The sequence below is a fragment of the Canis lupus genome, chromosome 8, assembly GCF_003254725.2.
Source record: "Canis lupus dingo isolate Sandy chromosome 8, ASM325472v2, whole genome shotgun sequence".
Taxonomy (NCBI): Eukaryota; Metazoa; Chordata; class Mammalia; order Carnivora; family Canidae; genus Canis; species Canis lupus.
This window is the reverse complement of record NC_064250.1, coordinates 12,305,018-12,318,769: the sequence shown is the minus strand read 5'-3', so window position 1 is coordinate 12,318,769 and position 13,752 is coordinate 12,305,018. Positions and strand designations below refer to the sequence as shown.

Here is a 13,752-nt window from a genome sequence, read left to right as displayed (position 1 = left end):
CCTTATAATTGTAAAGTGACATTATAATTAAATTGGATCACCTCAGCAGCATCTGCAAGTTAAGGAATCACTTACAAGCTGGCTGGCCAAAGCTCAGGCACATTAAACCACAAACAGAGTTGCACATCGATAACCCTTCATTGCAATGGCCAGGTCAAAACCTCATTCATGCAGAGAGAAAAAGATTATTCAGTCTGGAAGGCCTAAGAAGGTCAGTAATAAGAATGTCTTCTCAGATGGGCCCTCACCAGATTTCTTCCAGAGTCCATTCTCTGAAAGGACTTGTTTGACTTCCTTCACAGAGACCCCCTCTCCCTTCTTCCCTCCTCCCTGCCAAAAAAATGCATTCTTACACTACCAGTCTCACAGAATCAGAATGAGGGACAGACACAAATTATCTCTCTTCTCAATATGAACAACCTCTATTAGGCCAGGTTAATAAACTCTAATAGATGTAAGGACTAATACAATATTCAGCTATTGACATAAACATAAATATAAATTTCAAAGAAAATAACCTACTTTAGTAAAACTACCTGTGCAATAAAAATTAATGAACTCCAAATGATTCTGCACATCTCCACCAAATTGCATTTTCAGGCTCACATCTTCAGGACATGCTGGGTGGTTTGATGCATTCCCACAATTCATCTTCCTGCTAAGCCAATTTTAATTTAAATGCAATTAAAGGCTCAAAATGAACATTATGTATTAGATAAAGCCCCGAATCTGCAGACTATCATAAATATGATTTTCAGAAAAATTAATTACAAGCCATTAGGGTACAAGTCATCTTACTGCAAATGTTGAGTTAAATTGCAGAATTAGTTTGTTCGTTCCATTAAATGTTAAATACTGATTTTGAGCTTTGTACCAATTTAATATCACTAGGTCAGTTTATGAGAAAAATGCTATTTATAGATAGAACTTTAAAAATGTCTTACCATGTCTCACTAATGAAATCAGGGGCATTCTTGGAAAGAAATAAAAATAACCTGAAGTGAGTTTTGGTCAAATATTAAGAATATTAATTTTCATGTTATTGCTATTTTCCTTCATTATACATCACAGATTCAATATTCTTTTTATGCACCAGTTTATTTCCCTTCAAATGAATATTTCTTTTTTTTAATAATAAATTTATTTTCTATTGGTGTTCAATTTGCCAACATACAGAATAAGACCCAATGCTCATCCCATCAAGTGCCCCCCTCGGTGCCCATCACCCATTCACCTCCACCCCCCACCCCTTCCACCACCCCTAGTTCGTTTTCCAGAGTTAGGAGTCTTTATGTTCTGTCTCCCTTTCTGATATTTCCTACCCATTTCTTCTCCCTTCCCTTCTATTTCAAATGAATATTTCACTTTCATTTTAGCTATAACTTAAGAATATGGGGAGAATACTACAATTCTTTAAATTAACTATATAATGCTGATCTAACAAACTCAAAACACACAACCCCAATGTACCCTACTTCTAGCCAGTGTGTTATAAGTAAACCAAGAACCAAACATCCAAAACTATTGCTGCAATGAACTTATAAACTCAGAGAATACGTTATACAAGAAGTAGCAAAAATTTTCTTTGAAATTATTGTGTCAACTTGAACTTTTAGTGGACATGTTTCCCAACAGGCAATATGATCATTCCAGTATAATATAAACTTAGTGGTGGAATAAGTTTGGGACCCTGCAGCATTTGGTGTCCTACCAACTAGTCATTCAATTAAAAATATGAGAGTGGTATTTTTAAAAAGCTATCAGACCTGCATATAGTTGTAATCAATTTCTTCATTTCCAAATACTTATCTTAAAAATAATTCTCCCACATTCTATTTGGTTGTAGGAAAAATATAATCAGAAGATACTTACACAATTGTTTTAAAAAGTCAAGCATAGCTTCTGACTTTCAAAAAATCAAATTGTTTGTAAAAGCTCCATTCGTAGTAAAAACAAAATAGATTTTAGAAGAATCCCCTTTTTCAGCTGTTGTAAAGAGAGAACTTCCTGTGTAGATTAAAGTCAGTGGTTTTTACGCTGATTTCCACAGTGGTAGGTATTTCATTAAAACCAAAACAGTTTAGACAATTTAGGCAAATTTGGCAAGTAAGTTATTCTAATTACTTTCTTTTCTCTGATTGAGTAAATATAGCTGATTCAGGAGGCAAAGAAACTAAGTAATCATTCATGAAAAAAGTAATTACAGTATTATTTATTTGGAGTACAATAATGATTCAAGAAGAAAGGTAATTCCTTCCTTCCACCTCATCCATTGGATTAACTCTAACACCACATTTAAAAAACAAATACCTTCTTATCACAGTTCTCTCTAGCTTTTATATCCTTCCCTTTCTCTAGGGCAATGTGATTATTTGCCTAGTTATTTATTGCTTTTTGTCTGCTTCTGCTTCAAGACATACCACACCAATTTCTGGACATTAACAGATAACTGTAAAGGAAATGGTAATCATATGATATGATGAAGGTGTTAGCTAACACTATGGTGGTAATCATTTTGCAATATATAAGTGGATCAAATCAACACACTGTATACTTTAAACCTTCACAGTATTTAGGCCCATTATATCTAGTTCAATAACCCTGGAAGGATAAACAGATAACTATATATGTAATGAGAACTGAATATTTGTAGCTGTCCAGGATGTCTGAAGTTCTGATGATTCCAAATGAGACAGTGAGGATTCTTTCTTACTTAGTGTCTACATACATGTGAAATTTACACAATAATTTTATCAAGCCTGGGAACATTTGTTAAAAGACTTATTTCCAAATATGGGGAGGTGTCATTATGCAAATTGAAATAACACACATGTAATCTCTTACATTACAGTATTTCCTCATTGCTTAGTGTTATACTAAATAAACCCAGTTAATACCATTTTGATACTTAGAAATGAGTATTTTAAGCTAAAATATTCATAGTACCAATCATTTCTCTGAACAAAAGCTGAAAAATTAACAATAGGGTCAATGTTACACATGTAGCCCTGAGAAAACATACCATATTTTGTTTTTAGTCCAAATTCCTTATGGTTAATGCTGACATGAAAAAAAAAGTATATAAAGATAAAAATATAGGCCTAGATTGAATAATAATTCAATCACACACCTGTGTCTCGCCATTTTAGCACACTTGCCAAATTTCATAGATGTTAATATAAGGAAACAAGGGTTGTATTTGAGGACTTGCTGTAAGATTAAGATGACTGTATAAAAAACTACTCTAGTTTGAATAATAGTTTGAATAATTTATCCTCTATTTGAAATAACTTAAAAATGGTTTAAAAGAATAACTGAAATCAGCCACCATATAGGAATCCAATCATCTCATCAAGACTATTATGGACTATTATCAGTAGTTCCATAACTACTAAGTTAAGTTCCGTAACTTCAAGTTCCATATTAAATCTCACGAAAGGTTTCCAATGGCAAACTCTGAAGCAAAGCAGCCAAGGGGTTCTCCCAAGACCTTGAAATGAGTCATTAAATTAAAGTGAGAATCAAACCTCTGTAGTAAATTCTTGTACTTCTGTTCAATAAATAACTGTCTTTCGTTGACAACAAAAGCAACAGACCAGTTATTGGAATTTGAGATGTTACTTTTTTTGTTTATTCAGCATGATTACTGTTCTTTCAAAAACAGTATGGTGATACCCACAGGATGTAGCACTTCCTTTCCCCAAAGTATCTGTCCCCTAATGCTATGAATAGCTACTTTGAGACAGCAGCTCTGATTTGGTTTTCTCTTATTTATTATTTCAGAACATTAATCTATTTTTGCTATATTCAGCAACTGTCACCTTTAATTATCCCCAAAAAGTCTTGAAAAAATTCAGTAAAGAATCTAGAAATGAAAGTAGGGTAGATCAATTCTGATTATATAATATTGTGTAGTAATGTTTCTTTACAAACCTAACAGATACAGGCTGAGCCTTGATCTTTTATAGTGTGAATAAGAGTTAGAAATTTACATGGTAAATATTTTATAATATTTGACGATAGTGTTTCAAATGCTAGAGGATTCATAATAGATTTCTTCCGGTAGATGAACTTCCAGGTAAGTTTTACTTTTCCTCTGTAAATTATAAATCTATAATTGGCTGTTTTTTTACATTAATTATCCTGACAGTTACTTTGGTACTCTCTCTGTTGGTGCACAACAACCTACTCACCCTTGAAAAGTTACAAGTAATATCTGCAATGAAGGTTTCAAATTTCACCACACCACTATGAGGATCGAAAAGAGGACAAGTATCTGAGGATAAAGTTCCAAAGTCTATCTTGCACAGTTAAGTACAATTCCTAATGGCCAAAAGTCATCAAACATAAACAGCTTTTCCAGACATATTAGTTGTGAGAAGCCATTTTTATAGGTGATTCAGCTTGATGAAGGTCTTAGGTGCTGATCATTTTTCTGATCCTGATAGCAAAGAATATATACAGGTAGTAATAAATGTAAGGAAGCTTACAAGTACTTCCAAGCACAATCACATCATCTCAGGACTCTAAAATATAGAGTATGACTGCCCTATGTGGAAATATGAAATGGGAAAAAAAGTCATAAAAACCCAGATGTTTAGTTTTGTTTTTACTTATTTGTGGGTTTTGTTTTGTTTTGTTTGCTTACCATAGAAATGAACTAACCAGATCGTCACTGTGTAGGAACTAGTATCAGTTGCCACCAACACTAATAGCCTATACAGTAATGCAGATCATTAGTGATAATAAAAGCATTTCTCTGGAACTCTGCTTAACTTTAGGGTACTTTGGTCTCATAGAAGTTTAGGTCTAGTTTTTATTTTTATGACTTTCTAGTGTATCTCCAACTATCCTTTTCCAAAACCTAAAAATAATTCTCCTTTTCAGTTTCTTTCATTAACTACTTCTACAGTTTAATGTAGCAACCCAGAATGACCATTGAATTTCACTATGTTTCCCCCATGTTACAATTCATTCCAGTTTTATTTTGGCTACTACTGACCCTTGTTAATTTCTGAATTCTCATCCATCATTTTTTTTCCACTCAGTTCCCAACTGCAGAACTAGATATATCATCATTCTTTTAGACCTTAAACTATTCCTTTCACCAAGCTCCAAGATTTCTATTTAGTGTTTTGTTTACTGTGTAGTGTTTCTTTTTTTTTTTTTTTTTTTTTTTTTTTTTTTTTTTCTGTGTAGTGTTTCTATTCAGTGTTTTTCCCTAAATACTTTTCCTAATTCCTTAATAATGACTCTTGCTAGTTGAATAAAACCTGGTTTTGTATCCACCTACATACCAGTTGTTACATCCGAATCCTCCCCTCCTAAGTCCTCTTCAAAAATCTATTTCTGTTCATTCATTTAATCATTAATCACTTATTCAAAAACAAGTATTGGGAATCCAGTTGGATCCTGAGAAGAAGTTGTTGACTAAAACACACATAGTGCCATCCAGCCAATAGGCACTGCATGAACAGGAGAGCACACCAATCTTCATTCACAAATTATGTTGGAAATCAATCAAAATTCACTTGGAACAACTGTTGGTCCATTTCTTTTAGATTATATGAAAATATATTCACACAGGTCTAAGAAAGTTAGTGCCTATCAATATGTCATGAGAAAAACAATGATAAGCATTAAATTACTAAATATGAACATGCCTATGGATTTCTGCCAAAAGAAAACCAATTTTCTCATGTGTTAATAACTATGATGGTACTTAGAGAACTAAGAGTTCATACTGCTGATTTGTTTCCTCTCTGGTATTGTTCTTGTACTTTATCTAACTTTCTTTGCCTGAGTATTTTAATAAGAGCATGTGAACTTGTTCCTGTAGTTGAATTCAAACCCAAATGACATTTGAACGTCAAGTTGTCTGAGAACACCCATCACGCTCAGCTTTGGGAGATCAGAGAGCACGCCACTGACCAGAAGCCTCACAAGACTTCCCACTATATCCCATGTTAACATGACAGTAAAATTTTCAAACTTTAAGGTGGAATGTACTTTTTATGCTTCAACTAGCATGCTGCTGAGGTCAAGTTGTGGAAATTTAAGGAATAATGTTTTAGATACCAATAGCTTTATTAAATCTCAAGAATCAACATTCACTATGATAGGCTGATACTACACAGTAGTTATTGAAAGCAAGTTTTGTTTACTAACCCAACTTCAAAATATGAAAAGCAATAATAAGCAAAACTTAAAAACCTCAGACTCTTAAAGTTAAAATACAGCTGTGAATCTTTCCTAAAGGTATTTGGAAATAAGACATTTACAGTGGTCCAAACTATCAAACAACATTTTCCACATACAGAATACTATCCTAGATATTCTTCAAGATCTTCAAGCTTCTAATCAAATATACTCTCAAATCTTTGCAAGCTTTTGAATCACAAAAGAAAATGTCCATAGTCCATTTTAATTAAAATATTGTGAGTGGTCTTGCAGGGTTACCTGAAATATTGGCAAATCTTGTCTTTCTTGAAATTTAAAAGTTAACCTCTGTGCTATGGTTCTGAATTATCCTAAGGATAACCCACATCTATACTAAACCCACACCTTTTGCATGACCTATATAACACACATGCTTCATGCTTACATAATTACTTCCTACTCAGGAACCACTATAATGAACTGAACAATTGCAACAATTCATTGAATGACATTAAATAATGTTCTACATATTTTCCTAGATCTTAATTTTATTCTACTCCTAAGGAAAACATGCTTTAGAATCCCATATGTTTTATCTTTGCTTCCCCCTGTGCTCCCACAGCTTCTTTTTCCTTTTTTAGCATTAAACTCTTCTAACTAAAAGAGAGAGAAGATTTAACTCAGAACAAACTTAAGCACACACAAAATCCAACTTGGCTCAGCGTTAACTACATTAAAAGGAAGGAAGGAAGGAAGGAAGGAAGGAAGGAAGGAAGGTCGGTCGGTTGGTTGGGAGGGATGTAAGTAGGTGGGTAGGTGGGGAGAAGATAGGAAGGCAAGTCTGCTGGCAAGCCAGCCTGGCACCTAGACTTTCAAACAATGTTTTATTCAAGGATTCAAATAATGTCTGCAAGATTGAAATTTCTCTCTGTCTTCAGGTTTTGCCTTCCACTTGATGGGCTTTGAGCTCAGGCTCCATGAAGTGGTAAGATGGCTAACCACCCTGCCAAAGTCTTATCTTACCAGTTTCAAATCCAGAAAAAAAAGTGTGTTTTTCTTCTAAATAGACCCAGCAAAGAGCTCATATGTCTATTGCTAAACCATTCAACAAGTCATAGCCAGGGGCATCCAGAGCACTACCTGCAAAAACTAAATCACAGATCCATTCCCAAGATCATAAGTGGAAAAAGCTCTACTTAAATCAAGGGGTTTAGATGTAGGATAAGGATAACACCCCAGAGGAAAATTGTAATCCTGATATTATGAGGAAAGTGGATGAACATAGGTGGCCAAAGTAACACATTTGCTCCAATACTCCAGCTTAACATTGGTATATGCACATAGAACTATGACAGCTACAGAAATTCTGTATTTAGGCCTTAAGGGTTTGAATCCACCAGAAAGGATGCAGGTGGACCTGTCATAAATTTTTGTTTCCATGAAAAGCTCATTGTTTTTATTTAAATTGCATACTAATTTGGGGTAACTGGGGGGATGAAGTTTATAAAAGGAATACAGGCCCCTAGGGCACCCCTTGAAGCAGTCACCATTCCAGAATGTGGTTAAGATTGGTAAATAGGAAAAGAAGGAAGGATCATTTCCATTTTTGGCTTTCTAGTTTTCAGATTCTAGGTATCATGCTTAGTGAAAAAAATGCAGTCAGATTATAATTAATATTTATTGCCTTTGTTCATTTATATGGAAAAAATCTTCATAGCTTACACAAATGACTATAAAGCTACATTTCAAGATAAGAAGCTTTTGCACAGCAAAGGATACAGTCAACAAAACTCAAAGACAACCTACAGAATGGGAGAAGATATCTGCAAATGACATATCAGATAAAGGGCTAGTTTCCAAGATCTATAAAGAACTTATTAAACTCAACACCAAAGAAACAAACAATCCAATCATGAAATGGGCAAAAGACATGAACAGAAATCTCACAGAGGAAGACATAGACATGGCCAACATGCATATGAGAAAATGCTCTGCATCACTTGCCATCAGGGAAATACAAATCAAAACTACAATGAGATACCACCTCACACCAGTGAGAATGGGGAAAATTAACAAGGCAGGAAACAATAAATGTTGGAGAGGATGCGGAGAAAAGGGAACCCTCTTACACTGTTGGTGGGAATGTGAACTGGTGCAGCCACTCTGGAAAACTGTGTGGAGGTTCCTCAAACAGTTAAAAATAGACCTGCCCTACGACCCAGCAATTGCACGGTTGGGGATTTACCCCAAAGATACAAATGCAATGAAACGCTGGGACACCTGCACCCCGATGTTTCTAGCAGCAATGGCCACTATAGCCAAACTGTGGAAGGAGCCTCGGTGTCCAACGAAAGAGGAATGGATAAAGAAGATGTGGTTTATGTATACAATGGAATATTACTCAGCTATTAGAAATGACAAATACCCACCATTTGCTTCAACGTGGATGGAACTGGAGGGTATTATGCTGAGTGAAGTAAGTCAGTCGGAGAAGGACAAACATTATATGTTCTCATTCATTTGGGGAATATAAATAATAGTGAAAGGGAAAATAAGGGAAGGGAGAAGAAATGTGTGGGAAATATCAGAAAGGGAGACAGAACGTAAAGACTGCTAACTCTGGGAAACGAACTAGGGGTGGTAGAAGGGGAGGAGGGCGGGGGGTGGGAGTGAATGGGTGACGGGCACTGGGTGTTATTCTGTATGTTAGTAAATTGAACACCAATAAAAAAAAAAATCAAAAAAAAAAAAAAAAGCTACATTTCTGCTTATGTGCTATCTCCCCAGAATCCTTTAAAATAAAGTGTGCTGCATCTTTGCATTTAGCACAGACTCAAAGACCAGATTTGGGGTGGGGAGAGAAGCATAGGACAGAGCTTGTTAAGAGGAAAGGGGTTAACAAGAGGTAGAAATAAACACTTCTTTGTTCTCAATATATTGATTTATTCATATAAAGTAAACTGGTCAGTGAAGTTACAGTAATTTCTAAAACTGGTAGAAAGTTGATCAGTCTTGAGCAGGCAAAAATGTCACTGAAGATCAGCCTGGGAAGCTTTTTCTGAAACTTCATCTGAGGTAATTGGGGGGAAAAAAACAAACATCTGGGTGATTTTGTGGAAACTACAACAGACCTTTCACTGCAGGAAGTGCCTCAAAAATATTAAGAATCAATTGCTCCCTCCACTGCACAGTGTGCAATTAAACCCCCAGTATGTACACTGTTAGGAAGCCAACATGAAATGGGGGCAGGAAGGGACTCGTGTAAAGCCACCTGGAAACTTGAAACAGTTGAAGCGACACTGGCTGTGATGATAAATAACATCCCTCTTGCAGTGGTGGCGGCACAAGGCTCAGACACGAACGAACTAGCAAACTCAGAAAGGCTCTCCTGAAAGAGTTGGAAATGTCAATGCTCCCATTTCCTCCTAATAGAAAGAAGATTCTATATGCCAGCAGCAGGATTCCTGTCAGCAGGACTGAGGAAACCCAAAATATTTATTTTAGCATGTTTGTTTGGGTGTGTTTTTTGTTTATTTCCCTGTAATAGCCATGAGTCAAATTACTGATGATCATGGTTAGCATCTGGCTAACCCTGAGCACTGTTTTTAGTGAAATACATACCCAGCATTTCCACGTATAAAGGAGTGATAAATAAAAGTCAAGGGAAGAGATAGGAAATAAAAATCTTCCTTTATTCATGATGAGAAATAGAGACTTTTATTCTATGATTTTTGTTATGTTCTGAGTAACAGTATGATCATTTCCAGATAATAAACATTACTTATTGGGGACTTATGATATATATGGTATAAATCTTAGTGCTTTGTGTTGTATTCATGCGTTTATGCTCCCAACCACCCACAAGTAGAGATCCCTCTTCATAGGTAAGGAACTCAAGGCAATCAGAATCAGTCAGGTAAGTTGCTCAGGCAACACTGTGTAAATGGTAGCACTAGCATTAGAAGCAAGCAAACTGCATTTAAAATCTATGTTCTCAGTACATTTATAAGCAGCAGAGCTTTATTTCAGTTTATATATGAACCCCAAAAAATGAAATTGAGAAAATTTCTACTCAGAACTCTCTAGCTATCATAAAACACCATTATTTTTTTTTTGCAGACTTTGCAAATCTGGATACAGGTTTTTATGATCTAGGTAGTACATCTACACCCAGACAGAATTGTGACATGGTAGTGGGTCACAGCTGTATCCCATGCACCCTCATCTGTTAGGACTACATTATCAAAGACAGAACTCCACTGGGCTTAAAAGATTTAAATCAAAATATTGCTTGAATTAACACAAGGAAAGGAATGTTGGAAAGACACAGATAAGGAGTCATGGAAGAACTTGCATTTATGAAAAACAATCTTTAAGGTGAAATTTTCACTATCAAGGTAAGTGTGTGTGTGTGTGTGTGTGTGTATGTTTATAGGGGTATATGTGTCTACACGTACATACATAGAAAGATAGAAAGATAAGAAAGAAAAAAGAAAGAAAGAAAGAAAGAAAGAAAGAAAGAAAGAAAGAAAGAAAGAAAGAGAAAAAGAAAGAAAGAAAGAAAGAAAGAAAGAAAGAAAGAAAGAAAGAAAGAAAGAAATAGATAAATAGGGGAGGCACTGAAATAACAACGTCTTAAAGGAGAAAAAGTATCTCTTATAGGAATTGAAGTTTTTTTGTGCTTATCTTTTCCTTGGGAGAATGAAGGTTCAACTCATTCTGCTAATAAAATAGCATCTGAAAATCAAGTCTAATTTCCCAGTTCTTAATCAAAGCCTGCATTTTCTACTGTCTTATTTCAGGGAAACATCAGGGAAAACTAGGAGTCTTCATTGTCCAGTAATTTAGAAGGGTAGAATCCATTCTGTCTCACATTACTTGAAGATTTTACTATTTGCAAAGCACTGTAGCATACATGATCGAATGAGTTAATGTTCTTTTCATTTGTACAGGGGTACCACAGTAAAGCCTGAGCTGGTCAAAACAGACAGAATTTTTTATTTCATTCAATTGCATTCTGAATGACTACTTTTCCCGAAGTAAGCAATGCTATTCTTTCACCAAAAGGGTATCCTGAACTTTCAGCCAGCAAGCGAAGCCTTTAGACTCTTTAAGACAAAAGCTTGAACCAATGTCACTCCTTATGGACTTTATGAATACTTCTGTGTTTAAAAAGAATATGTCTCATACGCACCTTGAGTAAAATTTCAAGTCTCAATTATTCACAGGTAATAATGCTTATTTAGAGCCTTTACCGAGGCAAGGGAGCCTAAAGTTAGTCTGCAAAATTGATATTGGGAGCAATAAACAACTCTTCTATATATAACTAGTTTGCTGACGAGTCCTTTATTCTAAGAGTAGGGTTTGCTTTATTTTTGGAACTTTTAGAATGATACCTACAAGGCTGTGGGAGGCCAGGACAGAGCCGGATAGGAATGCCAGCCAGCCATTGGTATCAAAACACAGTATCACACACAGTGTCACCCTTTTAGTATCTGGAAGGGGCTTTTGTTTTATTTGATTTTGGAAGGGGCTTTTAAAATGAAGTTTTTATTAACACCTCCTCTCAGAAAGTAGGAACGGAAGACAACAACTTCAGGACTTACTCTGAAGTCACTACTTTTTACAAGAGCTAGGAGGTATTTACGCTGTTCTTGGTCATCAGAGCGCAGCTATATCACAGGCTTAGTCTGGGTAATTACACTGTTTTGTTGTTGTTGGACAGTGTAGTTAGCTCCTCTATCTTCTCTCTTCCCATCTCTTCATCAGAAGAGCACAAGGGCCACATTGGATATATCTCTGCATGGTAGCCAGAATTGAAATTTGTTCTCATTAAAAAATACCATTTTTGTATAACTATATTTTTTTGTAATTTCAATGACCTAATGTGCTAAAAACCCTTTTGAAAATCTTAGCCTATAATAAATAAGACTGTGAAATTATCTTTCCTTCTTGAAGCCCTAAAGAGTCACTCCATAACAGTTCAAACTCCAGAATTCCAATGCCACAGCATCACAGTCAAGGGTGAGGTATTCCAGGATCTGGCCTCACCCTCCTACCAGGTGGCTTCAACAGGCAGACCTCACCAGGCCCTTGCCCTTCCACCGGCCTGTTCCTCACTGGTATGTGCTGATACCTTTCCCTCAATCCCCAGTTTTGGCAGTTGCAATTCCTCAACATCTCTCAAGGCCCAGCATAGGAATTTCTTTATTCAACAAATACAGATGTCTCTACGGTCAATTACAAGAAACTAGGAATGAAAAGTCAAGCAAAACAGACACCACTCCTTCCTTCATGGAGCTTACAGTCAGTGAAAGAGACAGATATTAAACAGTCCATCATGGGGCGCCTGGGTGGTTCAGTCAGTTAAGCATCTGCCTTGGGCTTGGATCATGATCCCAGAATTCTGGGATTGAGTCCTACATCAGGCTCCCTGCTCAGTGGGAGTTGACTTCTCCCCTTGACTCTCACCTAGCTCGTGCTCTGTGTCTCTCAAATAAATACATAAAATCTGTAAAAGAAAAACAAACAAACAAAAACCAGTCCATTATGTTAATGGTTGTATAATTATAGGGGCTAAGAAGGGAAAGAAATACACTCTTGAGAGTTTATAACAAAGGAACCAGACCTAGAATGGGGCATCCAAAAGGCTCCCCTGTGGAAATTACACTGTAGATGAGATGGGAAGTGACAATCAAAGAAAAATAGTTCAAAGAATGGGACATTGAGATAGAGTATTCCAGACAGAGGGACCTATATGTGAAGGCAGTGGAGGACAAAAACATGGAGAATTCAAAACACTGAAAATAAGGCCTAAGGCGGTGAAGAACAGAATCAAAGCAGAAGCTCTAGAAGTAGGACAGGGTCAGACCATGCTGTCATGGTGAAGATTTTGGACAACCATAGCTTCAGTGCAATGAGAAACCACTGAAACCTTTTCCATGAAGCTCTTCTCTGCTCCCTAGGCTACATAGGCTTTCTATCCTCTGAACTTCTGTTGCACAAGACTTTCATCTTTCTCATGGTACCACTGCATTCTACATTGTTCTATGGTTATTTGTGAACACATCCCTTTACACATCTTTCCTTACTTAACACCTGCACAGCATGCTGCCTGCAACTGTTCAATAAATGCTCTTACTGGATTAGTGATCCATTGTTTAATGATCAAAGATTCTTTTACTTCGAACTATCTGATTACTAACAAACCTGTTTTTTTTTTTTTCACATATTGCCTTAACACTCTAACTTCTTAATTCTGAATACTTAACTATTGCTGGAAGTAAATTATTTTTCTCTTGCATTTGGTCAGAAAGCAAATTATAGCACATAAATAATAGGATTTTTGCATCTCTCTTTTCAGTTAACTTTATTCTTTTGTAATCAACAGATCCTTTCCTCTTACCCTTTTCAAGGTAACATCTACTACTCCTAAAAAATCTTCCCTTTGCATATATTAGTCAGTGTGATATTAAGTCTTCCACCATATTATTTAACATCCTTTATAAGAACTGATCAAGGAAGTATTATTTACAATAGCCAAAATATTCAAGCAGTCCAAATGTCCATCGATAGATGAACAAATAAGGAAGA

At 35.9% G+C, this 13,752-nt stretch overlaps 1 protein-coding gene across 6 annotated transcripts in view; it reads right to left on the bottom strand.

The window, feature by feature from the left end:
- NPAS3 (neuronal PAS domain protein 3) overlaps positions 1-13,752 on the bottom strand; it is an 853,690-nt gene that overhangs the window by 500,364 nt on the left and 339,574 nt on the right. The gene's annotated exons all lie outside the window — the stretch shown is intronic.